This window comes from Bubalus kerabau, chromosome 4, assembly GCF_029407905.1.
Source record: "Bubalus kerabau isolate K-KA32 ecotype Philippines breed swamp buffalo chromosome 4, PCC_UOA_SB_1v2, whole genome shotgun sequence".
In the NCBI taxonomy this organism is placed as follows: domain Eukaryota; kingdom Metazoa; phylum Chordata; class Mammalia; order Artiodactyla; family Bovidae; genus Bubalus; species Bubalus kerabau.
Window position 1 is genome coordinate 20,630,427 of NC_073627.1, and position 11,400 is coordinate 20,641,826.

The following is an 11,400-nucleotide window of genomic DNA, read 5'->3' on the forward strand; positions in this document are numbered from 1 at the left end:
TGACCAGAGTTCGTTCCTCTGCGAAAATCTTTCAACCTTGTAAAGCCCTTGAACCAGTTTTTTTTTAACTTCCTTTCCTTGTAGGTATAAGCTCCTCTAGAGATTATAAGGCAGGACCCTTTGACCCGAGTGTGAGATGTTTTGAAGGTCTAAGAACTGGGACATTAACTATTTGTGTGCCGAACGTGGGAGTTGGGCTGTGGGTTAAGCTGACAGAGAAGATGAGTGGTGTTACTGTCTGAAAATGAAACCAACAAAAGGAATTCAAAGGCTGAGGACATGCGTCACTGTGTGCTTGTGTGTGTGCATGTATGTGTGTGTGTGTGTCTGACCGGAGAGCCCGTGTACTGTGCATTGGCGTTTCAGAGCTCATCTCTGTGTCCAGCCATCTGAGAGCGTGGACTGATAAAACTGTTCCTTCGAGGGGTCGCGGAGGGCAAACATTCATATGTAGAAAGGGAAACAAATGTGGGGACACTTCCATCCTGATGTGCCTTCTAGTGCATCTAGTTGTGTGTGTGTGTGTGTGTGTGTCAGTGGGAGTATCTGGATCAAGTGTCTGTGGCTGTGCTGTGTGTGTCTGTCCCTGCTTTGGTATTTCTGCTCAGAGGACGGGGGCTCTGCCCTAAGTATGTGTATGTGTGTGTTCTCAACCCCATGTGACTCTTTTTGACCCCACGGACTATAGCCCACCAGGCTCCTCTGTCCATGGGATTTTCCAGGCAAGAATACTGGAGTGAGTTGCCATTTCCTTCTCCAGGGGATCTTCCTGACCCAGGGATCGAACCTGTATCTCTTGTGTCTCCTGCATTGGCAGGTGGATTCTTTACCACCGCGACACCTGGGAAACCCCGTAAGGGTGAGTAGGCATGTCCACTAGCTGCTCTGAGAACATCTGTCATGAACAAACACACATGCGCTGAGCCGCTCTGGATTGGATGTTGTGTGACAGGTGGCTGCATGTATGTGCACCTGTCGGGACTCAGGGCCTGGGCAGGAGGTGTGCGTGTGTGTCTGCATGTTCATGTGTGTGGCGTATCCCCTGTGACCTGCCTCTCCTGGGTTTCAGGCCAGGCCAGCTAGCTCTCTGGCCATTTGACTTCTTCATGACACCATGTCCTCCCAGGCTGCCACTGTCCTCAGTCAACATTGCACCTGCCTTTCCCCTTGGCCAAGGATTCCTTAGGGGAGATTGTTTATTTCTTCAATTAAAAGAATAAGGGCCCTGGGAGACTGCATACTCGAAATTGCCAGATTTTAAAATGCTCTGACATTCATGAAACCATATATCTCACAAGATGATGATGTCTCAGCTACCTCCCCAGCCTAGGTAACTCCCAGCCCTGGACTAAGGAGTTCACTGCCTCCCCAAACTGGGCTGGGGAGATCTGAACTTCTCTCTGTGGCCAAAGAGACCTCATGTGTCTTTGTTTGTAAGTGTGATTAATCTTTCAGTTCCTATAGGTCTTTTCTGCCTCAGTGCGGTATTTGGGAAAGTCCCTTGGACTGCAAGGAGATCCAACCAGTCCATTCTAAAGGAGATCAGTCCTGGGTATTCATTGGAAGGAGTGATGCTAAAGCTGAAACTCCAATACTTTGGCCACCTCATGTGAAGAGTTGACTCACTGGAAAAGACCCTGATGCTGGGAGGGATTAGGGGCAGGAGGAGAAGGGGATGACAGAGGATGAGTTGGCTGGATGGTATCACCAACTTGATGGACGTGAGTTTGAGTGAACTCCGGGAGTTGGTGATGGACAGGGAGGCCTGGTGTGCTGTGATTCATGTGGTCACAAAGAGTCGGATATGACTGAGCGACTGAACTGACTGACTGAGGGCAGGAGGAGAAGGGGACGACAGAGGGTAAGATCATTGGATGGCATCACCGACTCAATGGACATGGGTTTGGATGGACTCTGGGAGTTGGTGATGGACAGGAAGGCCTGGCGTGTTGCGGTTCATGGGGTCACAAAGAGTTGGACACGACTGAGTGACTGAACTGAGGAAGAAGAGAAACTGGATTCCAACACCTCATCCCTAGCTGTGTGATTTTGGACAAGGCCGCTAACCTCTCTGGGTCTCAGACTCCTCCATGGTAAAATGAAACTGATGTATCCTATGATCAGAAATGCTTTCCTGCTCTGATGCTGTGAGATCTGAGGTCCTTTCACTAGGACCTATACAGTGAGTATAGAAGGACTCAGTATTATCCCCACTTTACAGGTGAAGGGCAGCAAGATCCTTCATGAGTCACTGCTTTTTCCACAAGACCGCCCTGAAATGGGCAAAGATGGAAAGAGCTACAGGAACACAGTCATATGCTCACCACCATGGGCTGCACTCTTCTAGAATATCCCCAAATAGCCAGGAGGAAATTGATGAGAACTCATCTCACAGCCCTACATGGTAATTATTGGTGTTCGTAACGATGCCCCAAGGCATTACGTTCCCCTGAAATGCCTTTGGAATCATCAAAGAAAGATTAAACCTTGCTTGTGTAATTGCTCTCTGAAATATCTTCTGTTTTATTCGCTTGCTTGGAAAATTGATAACCTATGGATTTTCAATTAACTTTAAGTTACGAAGAATATTCCGTTTACCCAAGTATCCCATCCATTTACTGTTCTTTTTTTGGAGTTTATTTTCTATCTCAGGCTGCATCTCCCAAATATGACAGGGTTTGGGGGTAGAAAAATCATAGAGGGGTTACTGGAGGCCCTAACTCCAGCCCTTTCTAAGACTGTTGACCTTGCAAGTCACTTAGCCTCTCCAAGCCTCCGTTTCCTCACCTGTAAAAGAAAATGGATTAATGCCAGCCCTGCTCCCTCATGGCCATTGCTAGAACCAAGTAGGTTATGAGCGTGTTTGTAAACCTCATGTCTGTGCAAACGAGAGATACGTGGGAAGCACTTGAGAATTGCTTGTTGAGACCTTGGGCTCAGCCAACAAATCTGCTATCTTGGGCAAGGAGCACTAGACAGGCTTCCTGGACCCATGGTTTTCCCAACAGTGACCTGTGAAGCCCTGGGCAGGTCACTAGGCCTCTCTGAGCCTCGGCTTTATCATCTGTAAAATGGAGAGCAGGCAGACTTGGAGGAGACCAGAGATTGCAAATTGGCAGGTTAAGAACCAAATTGTGCCCACAGGACTTTTTGTTTGTTTGATTTTTGACTGAATCGCTCAGCTTGTGGGATCTTGTTCCCCAGCCAGAAACTGAACCTGGGTCGTGGCAGTGAAAGCGCCGAGTCCTAACCACTGGACTGCCAGGGAATTCCTGGACTAGGAGTGTTTTAAATTCATCACCAATATTTAAAAACTGAGAGATCATACAACTACCTCATCAAAAAACCCTGAACAACCTTCCCAAAAGTGAGAAGAGGACCTGAATAGACATTTTCCCAAAGAAGACATACAGATGGCAACAAACACATGAAAAGATGTTCAACATCATTAATCAGCAGAGAAATGCAAGTCAAAACTGCAATTAGTACTCTTGCCTGGAAAATCCCATGGATGGAGGAGCCTGGAAGGCTGCAGTCCATGGGGTCGCGGAGAGTCGGACACGACTGAGCGACTTCACTTTCACTTTTCACTTTCACGCATTAGAGAAGGAAATGGCAACCCACTCCAGTGTTCTTGCCTGGAGAATCCCAGGGATGGGGGAGCCTGTTGGGCTGTCGTCTATGGGGTCGCACAGAGTCAGACACGACTGAAGTGACTTCACTTATACACCTGTTTTCCCTGGTGGTTCAGACAGTAAAGAATCCGCCTGCAATGCAGGAGACCTAGGTTCAATCCCTTGGTTGGGAAGATTCCCTGGAGAAGGGAACGGCTACCCACTCCAGTATTCTTGCCTGGAGAATTCCATGAACAGAGGAGCCGGCAGGCTATAGTCCATGGGGTCGCAAAGAGTCGGACATGACTGAACGACTTTCACTCCACACACCTCTCAGAATGGATCTCAACAAGAAGACAAAAAATAAGTGCTGGTGAAGGTATGGAGAAAATGGAACCCTCATGCACAGTTGATGGAATTGTAAATAGGAACAGCCACTATGGAAAACATTATGGAGATTCCTCAAAAAATTTAAAAAAGGACTGCCACATGATCCAGCAATTTCACTTCTGGGTATTTACCTGAAGAAAATGAAAACACTAATTCAAAAAGATATATGCACCCGATTATTCATTGCAGCATTATTTACGATAGCCAACCTGTGGAAGCAACCAAAGTGTCCATTGATAGATGAATGGATAAAGATGTGAAACATATATATAGATATATACATATATATTCATATATATAGCTCTTCCCTGGTGGCTCAGTGGTAACAAATCTGCTTGCAATGCATGAGACATACATTCACTCACTGGGTCAGGAAGATCCTGGAGAAGGAAATGGCAACCCATTCCAGTATTCTTGCCTGGGAAATCCCATGGACAGAGGAGCCTGGCAGGCTACAGTCCACGGGGTTGGAAAGAGTTGGATACAACTTAGTGACTAAACAAGAACAACAAAAACATACATATGTATATGTGTGTGTGTGTGTGTGTGTGTGTGTGTGTGTATACACATAGAGAGAGATATTACTCAGCCATTAAAAATGAAATCTTGTTGTTTGTGACAACACAGATGGATCTAGAGGATATTATGCTAAGTGAAATAAGTCAGACAGAGAAAGACAAAACAGAATCTGTATGATTTCATCTATATGTAGAATCTAAAGAGCAAAACAAAGAAAACCAAATGAAAAGAGACTCATAGATACAGAGAACAAACAGGTATTTGCCGTTTGTTTGAAACAAGTATAGGGGATTAAGAGCTACAAACTTCCAATTATAAAATAATTAAGCCATGGGGATACAACGCACAGCATAAAGAATATGGTCAATAATATTGTAATAACTTTGTATGGGGCTGGATGGAGACTTATCATGATGATCATTTCAGAATGTATATGAATGTCAAATCACTATGTTATACACCTGAAATTAACATGATATTGTGCATCAACTATATTTCCATTAAAAATAAATAAATATAGGGACATCCCTGGTCCGGTGGCTAAGACTCCTCTCTCCCAGGCTCAATCTCTGGTCAGGGAACTATATCCCACGCGCTGCAACTACAACCTGGTGCAGCCAGATAAATAAATAAGCATTTATAAATAAATAAATATCAATACAAACTGAGAAATCACCTGTAAAATTTAGAATCCTGACTTTAAAAAAAAATCATGGAAAGATCTGGTAAAACTAAGCCCAAGTTCTTGCAAGGCAAAATTGGCCAGTGTCAAGCAGCTCTTCCCTGGAGAAGGAAATGGCAACCCACTCCAGTATTCTTGCCTGGAGAATCCCATGGACAGAGGAGCCTGGCAGGCCACTGTCCATGGGGTTGCAAGAGTCGGACATGACTTAGCAATTAAACTACTACTGCTAAGCAGCTCTGGGCCCCCTCTGTCTCTCATTGTAGCCTGGGTATCCCAGCTGGCTTCCCTAGCTTGTGTTTACTTGCCTGGCCCCTTGAGGGTTCATGACCCCTAGACCCCGAGGTCTCTAAGGCTTCAGGCCTTGACAGTCACGGTTCCCCCAGGGATGCTGGCCTTTGTCCTAAGGAGAGAGAGTGATTTGGGGCCTGCCCAGGGCTGCCCTTCCCACCTGGCCCCAGGCTCTGGAAGCACACATTCCTTTAGCAACTTCTAAGCCGATGCAGAGCAAAGCACCTTTGAGGAGACCCCCTCTACTCTCCTCAGCCCTCAAGGGCCTTGCAGCCAGAACCAGTAACTCACAGCTGTGGTTACCCGCGCTGATTTCTGTTTTAAAAAATACTGCTGGATAAACAGTGAGGGAAACCTGAGCTGTTCCCACACCACATAAATCCCTGGTTTGCTGTCCTATCTGGTTAGCTGGTTTTCCCCCCAAATAATGGCCCGGCTGCCTTGCATCAGGGGCTGGAAAGGCGCGCCCAGGGAAGTGGGCCGGGAGTCTCCCAGGCTGGCGCCCTGCCCAGGCCTCCCTCCTTCTCCCTTTCAGCACTTCCTGCCCAGGGGCACTCACCTTTGTCCTCACTCCTTCCACCTGCACGCCCTTGCTCCTCCTGCCTCCTGTCTGCATTGTCTCACTCCCAAGGCCTCCACAGGAGAACTTCCTGGGGGACCCTGGGCTCCTCTTGCAACCAGAAAGCCCACAGACAAAGTAAAACCTGCCCGACCACCACCCCTCCCTCTGGAAGTTCCCCTTGAGAATGTCCTTCCAGAGCCTTCTGTCAAAGTGCAGATATCCTGGCTCAGAAAGTAAGGCCAGAGTTTTCTCCATCTTGAAGATTAGTTTTGCCTTGGATGACAGTTTCCAGACTTAGCGGGGGGCGGGGGGGGGGGGCGGTGCGGAAAACAGACACCCAGTTGAGTTTGAATTTCAGATAAATAAAAAATTCCTTTTTAGCTTAAGTGTGCTCCAGTATTATATCTGAATGGCTGTGTGCTAGGTCGTGTCTGACTCTTTGCAACCCCATGGACTATAACCCTCCAGGCTCCTCTATCCATGGGATCGTCCAGGCAAGAAGACTGGAGTGGGGTGCCATCTCCTTCTCCAGAGGATCTTCCCGACCCAGGGATCGAACCCACATCTCCTGTGTCTCCTGCATTGGCAGGCAGATTCTTTACCACTGAGCCACCAATATTACACAGAGCATACTTAACTGGGCTCCCTGTATTGTTTTTCCTGGATGCCCTAACTGAGAGCTTGCCCTTGAGATTCACATGCTTCTAGCTCCTTCAGGCACAGAAGCTCTAGAAAGGGCACGTTTATTGAGCATCTACTGAGTGTCTACAGGTCGTCTATACAGTGAGCTTCTACTTTTCAGTTGAGGAGACCGCGGTCAGGTGACCTTCAGGAGCTGGAGTTCAGAATCAGGTGACTCAGTGCCTCAGATGACTGTGTTTTCCAGTCCTCTGCCCACAGTTTTGGTGCAGACAAGTGATGGCTGCACCAAAAATTTACACACAAGAGAGGAAACTCATCCGAGAAATTGTCTCTAATATTAACACAGTGTTTTCCGGGATTTAAGGCAAGACCCTGTCATTGGGTCCTTGGCGTGGAATGTCCTGCAAGCTTCCTGGGAGCATCTGTGACCGTTGTGAGGACAGTATTCTGTGGTTTACTCAACTCTAATCTGTCCATCGAATTGGTTGAGCCTCATAAAAGTCCTAGAGGTCAGTAGTGACCCTGGTATCTCAAAGTCTTCCAAGAAGCAAAGGACATATACATTCCAAATGAATCCCAGGACCAGCCACAAACATTCTGGTCCAAAATGATTTCCATCCTTGGAAGACAAGACAGCTTGTCTGTCTCCCCTCTCATCCCTACGTGGTCTTGCTGGGGATCAGGTGTCTTATCCGACTCTTGCTCTACTAAGTGAGTGAATGTTAATGGCCTTCTCCCTCTCAAGTGGCCTTTTGAAGTTGTCCTCAAGGCAAGAACCTCAGGTATTTCCATCATCGTCATCCAGACATTACCACTAAACACTGTACATTAAGCTATGGCACGAGATTTCCTACAATACCTCATTCACTTCTCAGCAACCCAACTGAGAAAGAAGGGAAAGAAGAAAAAACTTATTCCCACTTTACAGATGAAGAAACTGAGGCTCAGGAATTCCCTGGTAGCCCAGTGGTTAGGACTCAGAGCTTTCACTGCTGGGGCCCAGGTTCAATCCCTGGTCAGGGAACTAAGATCCTACCAGCTGCGCAGCACAGCCAAAAAAAAAAAAAGGAGGCACAAATGATAAACTGAGTTACCCAAGGCCATTCAGTTTATTAGTGGCAGAGCTGAGAACCCACACTCTCCTGATTCCCAAGGCCATGACCTTGACCCTCTGTTATGTTACCATAGAAGAAGGTGTGGGGGTCAAAGGGCAGCTAGGATGTGCTGTCTTCATCCTCTATGGAGCTGTGACCTGCCCCATAGTCCAGCAGAGTACAGAAAGAGGAGATAAAGTAATTCCCCACGTGCATTGCCCTTTATGGTTAGCCAGCTCTTTTCACAGGCATCAGATCGTGGATCCTCTTAACAGCCACACCAGGTGAGTACTGTCATCTCTGCTTCAACAGCCACATAGCAGAAGAAGGACAAGGCCACACGTGGAACTCGAGCCTCTGCCTCCGGGCCCAGGTTCTGCCCTGACAGCCCTGCAGTTGCAGGCACAGGTCGGGGGTGGGGAGCTGTGGGGGATTCCCAAGGACACGCCCGCGTGTTGAGCACAATGGGGGAAATTCCAAAAGTTCCTTGGGATGGCTCAGGTGTGGCCAAGCCCACCATCTTCCTCAGGGACCCTCCTCCTCACGCAGGCTTTTCCTCTTCCTTCTCCAACTCCCCCAACAACAACCAGAAACGGGGTCCCCTCCCTTCCTGGAAACCCTGCTCCCCTTGGCCGCTCAGGGCTTTTTTCCACAAACAGCCACGTCCATCCATCTCTGTCTTGCGGGCCTCGGGGCCTTGGCGGGGACACGCTGACTTTGAGGAGGTTAAAGGTGCCGGTGCTCGGCCTTCATCTAACAAATGGGTCGCCGCGAGGGGAGGACCGTTGTTGTTCTTTCCCGGCCTCAGAAGAGGAGCCTGTCAGGAAGATGGAGAGGCCAGCAGGCCCCCGGCCGCGCCCCGCGGGGAGGCTGACAGACGCCAGCAGCTGTGCGGCGCCAGGGTGCCAGGGCCCTGCCTTCTCAGTGCAGAGGGCCCCCTGCGCCCCTCCCCGAGCCCCTCCTGACCTCTCAGCCCCCTCCATGACCCAGGACCCAGCCTTCCAGGGGCAAAGGGCCAGGCTCTGGGCCTCCCTGGGATGGGGTCCCTGGCCAGATGGGGAGGACAGAGCCGGAGTCCGGTTATAGCCTGCGGGCCAGACCCCGGGAAGGTCCTCTCCCCCCCCAGCCTCCTGTGGATTCCTTCCAGAGCCCCCACAGCCTGCAGCCCCTCGAGGGACCTCCCCAGGCTGTTCTCTGTGGAATTCCCTCAGTGCCCCCTCCTCAGTCCCATTTGGAATCATCCAGGTAAAGGAAAACTAGATGGACTAGGAAGGCAGCCACTTTTATCCATTACCTACTTCGCACTTCGCATAAATGATTTCATTTCGAATTCTCCAACATCTGTGGGGCGGGCATTCTGAGGCAGTGGGGCCAGGCTGCCTGGGTTTGAATCCTGGATCCTCCACTTGCCAGTGGTGTGACCTGGTGCAGGTTATGCAGTCTCTCTGTGCTTCCTCCTATAAAAGATGGAGAAGGTGAGAACCCAGTGGGCTTTTGTAGCATCCACTGGGGAACGTGGTTGAGGCACTAAGATCAGTGGCTAAGTGGAAGCTGTAAGGACCATCCCAGGTTAGGGGAAATGGAAGCTCAGAGAGATGAAGTGATTGTCCCGGAGCACACAGCTGGGAAGTGGCAGATTCCGGACTTGAACTTTGAACTGTCTAACCCCAAAGTCTGTGCTCCTTCCTCAGCATCAGAGTGCTCCAGACTGGATAGCCGGCCGCCTGAGGGCAATGCCTACTTCTGCCGTTTCTTAGTTGTGTGATTCCGAGCAGCTCACATTATCTGTCTGAGCCTCTGTTTCTTCATGTGCATAAATGTAGAGTGTAATTCTTTCTTTACCCAAAATAGGAGAGTTGTAAGGTTCAGAGGAGAGATGTACACTCAATGGGCAAGTCCTGGACAAAGCAGAGAGGGGAGTCTGGTTTGTGGCTTTGACCCCAGCTCCTCCACCAGCCTGCAACACCCTGGCTGCCTGTTCTGGAAGATGAGATGCCTGTTTAATTAACATCATGTGTGCGGCCTCCAGGCCTCAGAGCTGAGACCCATGGCCCCTCCTTGGGGAACCTTGGGCATCTTTGGAACCAGCCAGCATATACACTGTTCTTACCGTCCATTCCCATTTCAGCCCCAATCCTGCCGCACTAGACTATGTAAATAATTCAGTGGGCAAGGAGCTCTGACCCTATATGCTTGGAATGTCATTCTCCAAGAAATTATATTAACCCTCCAGAGAGACCAGCAGGCCATGGTGACTGAGTAGACTGACTGGCCAGTTGAAATGGCAATGGATCCTCCTGTGATGGGCACCAGCCTATAAGACCATGAGAAAGTGAAAGTCGCTCAGTTGTATCTGTCTCTTTGTGACCCCATGGACTGTAGGCCACCAGGCTCCTCTGTTCATGGAATTCTCCAGGCAAGAAAACTGGAGTGAGTTGCCATTTCCTTCTCCAGAGTATCTTCCCAACCCAGGGATTGAACCCTGGTCTTCTGCATTCATTGCAGGCGATTCTTTACCCTCTGAGCCACCAGGGAAGCTCTTAGACCATGAGACTGTTTGTCAAAGAGAACTCTTTGGGGACTTCCCTGGTGGTCCAGTGGCTAAGACTCCACGCTCCCAATGCAGGGGGCCCGGGGTTCAATCCCTGGTCAAGGAACTAGATCCCATGTGCTGCAATAAAAATTGAAGATCCCCCGTGCCGCAGCTAAGATTCGGTGCAGCCAAGTAAATAAATATTTTTAAAAAGAGAGAGAGAGAACTCTTTGGGGAACAAGAAGCTCCTGATTCCTATTTCCATGCACAGACTCCATGGAAAACTTGGCCCCTGGGGGTGGGGAAGACAAAGCAGGTGGGCGAAGGTTACAGGGCCAGAGAGCAGGTGGGGGAAGCTGGGAGAAACTTCAAGGCACCTACCTAAGTGTCTTTCCTTTGCCTTGGAGAAAAATGACTTGAAACCCCACTAGACAAGAGTGTGGCTAATTGGCATGTAAGTTGGGGGTTAAAGAGCGGAAGGAAGAATCTGATTGTTTTTTTAAGTTACTGAGAAAGTGAGAATGTCACTGTGGGCCGAGAGAAATATTTTTTTTCTGGAGTGTGTCTCGCTTTCTACTACAGACTGTAGTGGGCCACTGAGACTTGCAAAAAAAGATTGCTTTTAATCCACCTTCCTTTTTGCAAGCAGCAGTAGAAGGGCCTTTAAATCAAATGCAATCAGCAAACTTGTCTCTTGCACTTATTCCCCGCTTCACTCCCTGGAATTTGGCACGTGATGGTTTCTGGATCTGACTTAAGGCTTTTTTCAAATCCAAGACTTGGGGAATTTTGTTAACAGTGCAATAAAATAACTTCATAGTGTTATAGGAGGCACATTAAAGAAAGTGTGTGTGTGCTGCTCTCTTTCCTTAAAAAAAAAATACAGACAATGTTTCTTTAAAAGACTCCATCTGCAAATCCCATTAGATGTGCATATAAGGTTTCTGATGATTAATAGTTGCCTGCTCGGGTTTTGGTTGGAGGGGATCGTGTGTGTGCTGGTTAACCCCTCCCTCTCCTCTCTCACATTTCACTTCAGAAATTTGTCACTCTCTCCCCACCGCAGGATTTAA

The 11,400-nt window shown here is 48.7% G+C and overlaps 1 non-coding gene across 1 annotated transcript; it reads left to right on the plus strand.

Annotated features, from left to right (window-relative positions):
* The first annotated feature begins 7,652 nt into the window (after positions 1-7,652).
* TRNAE-UUC (transfer RNA glutamic acid (anticodon UUC)) lies at positions 7,653-7,724 on the plus strand. Its single transcript has one exon. It is a non-coding gene; the product is annotated as a tRNA-Glu (tRNA).
* Positions 7,725-11,400: the final 3,676 nt, after the last annotated feature.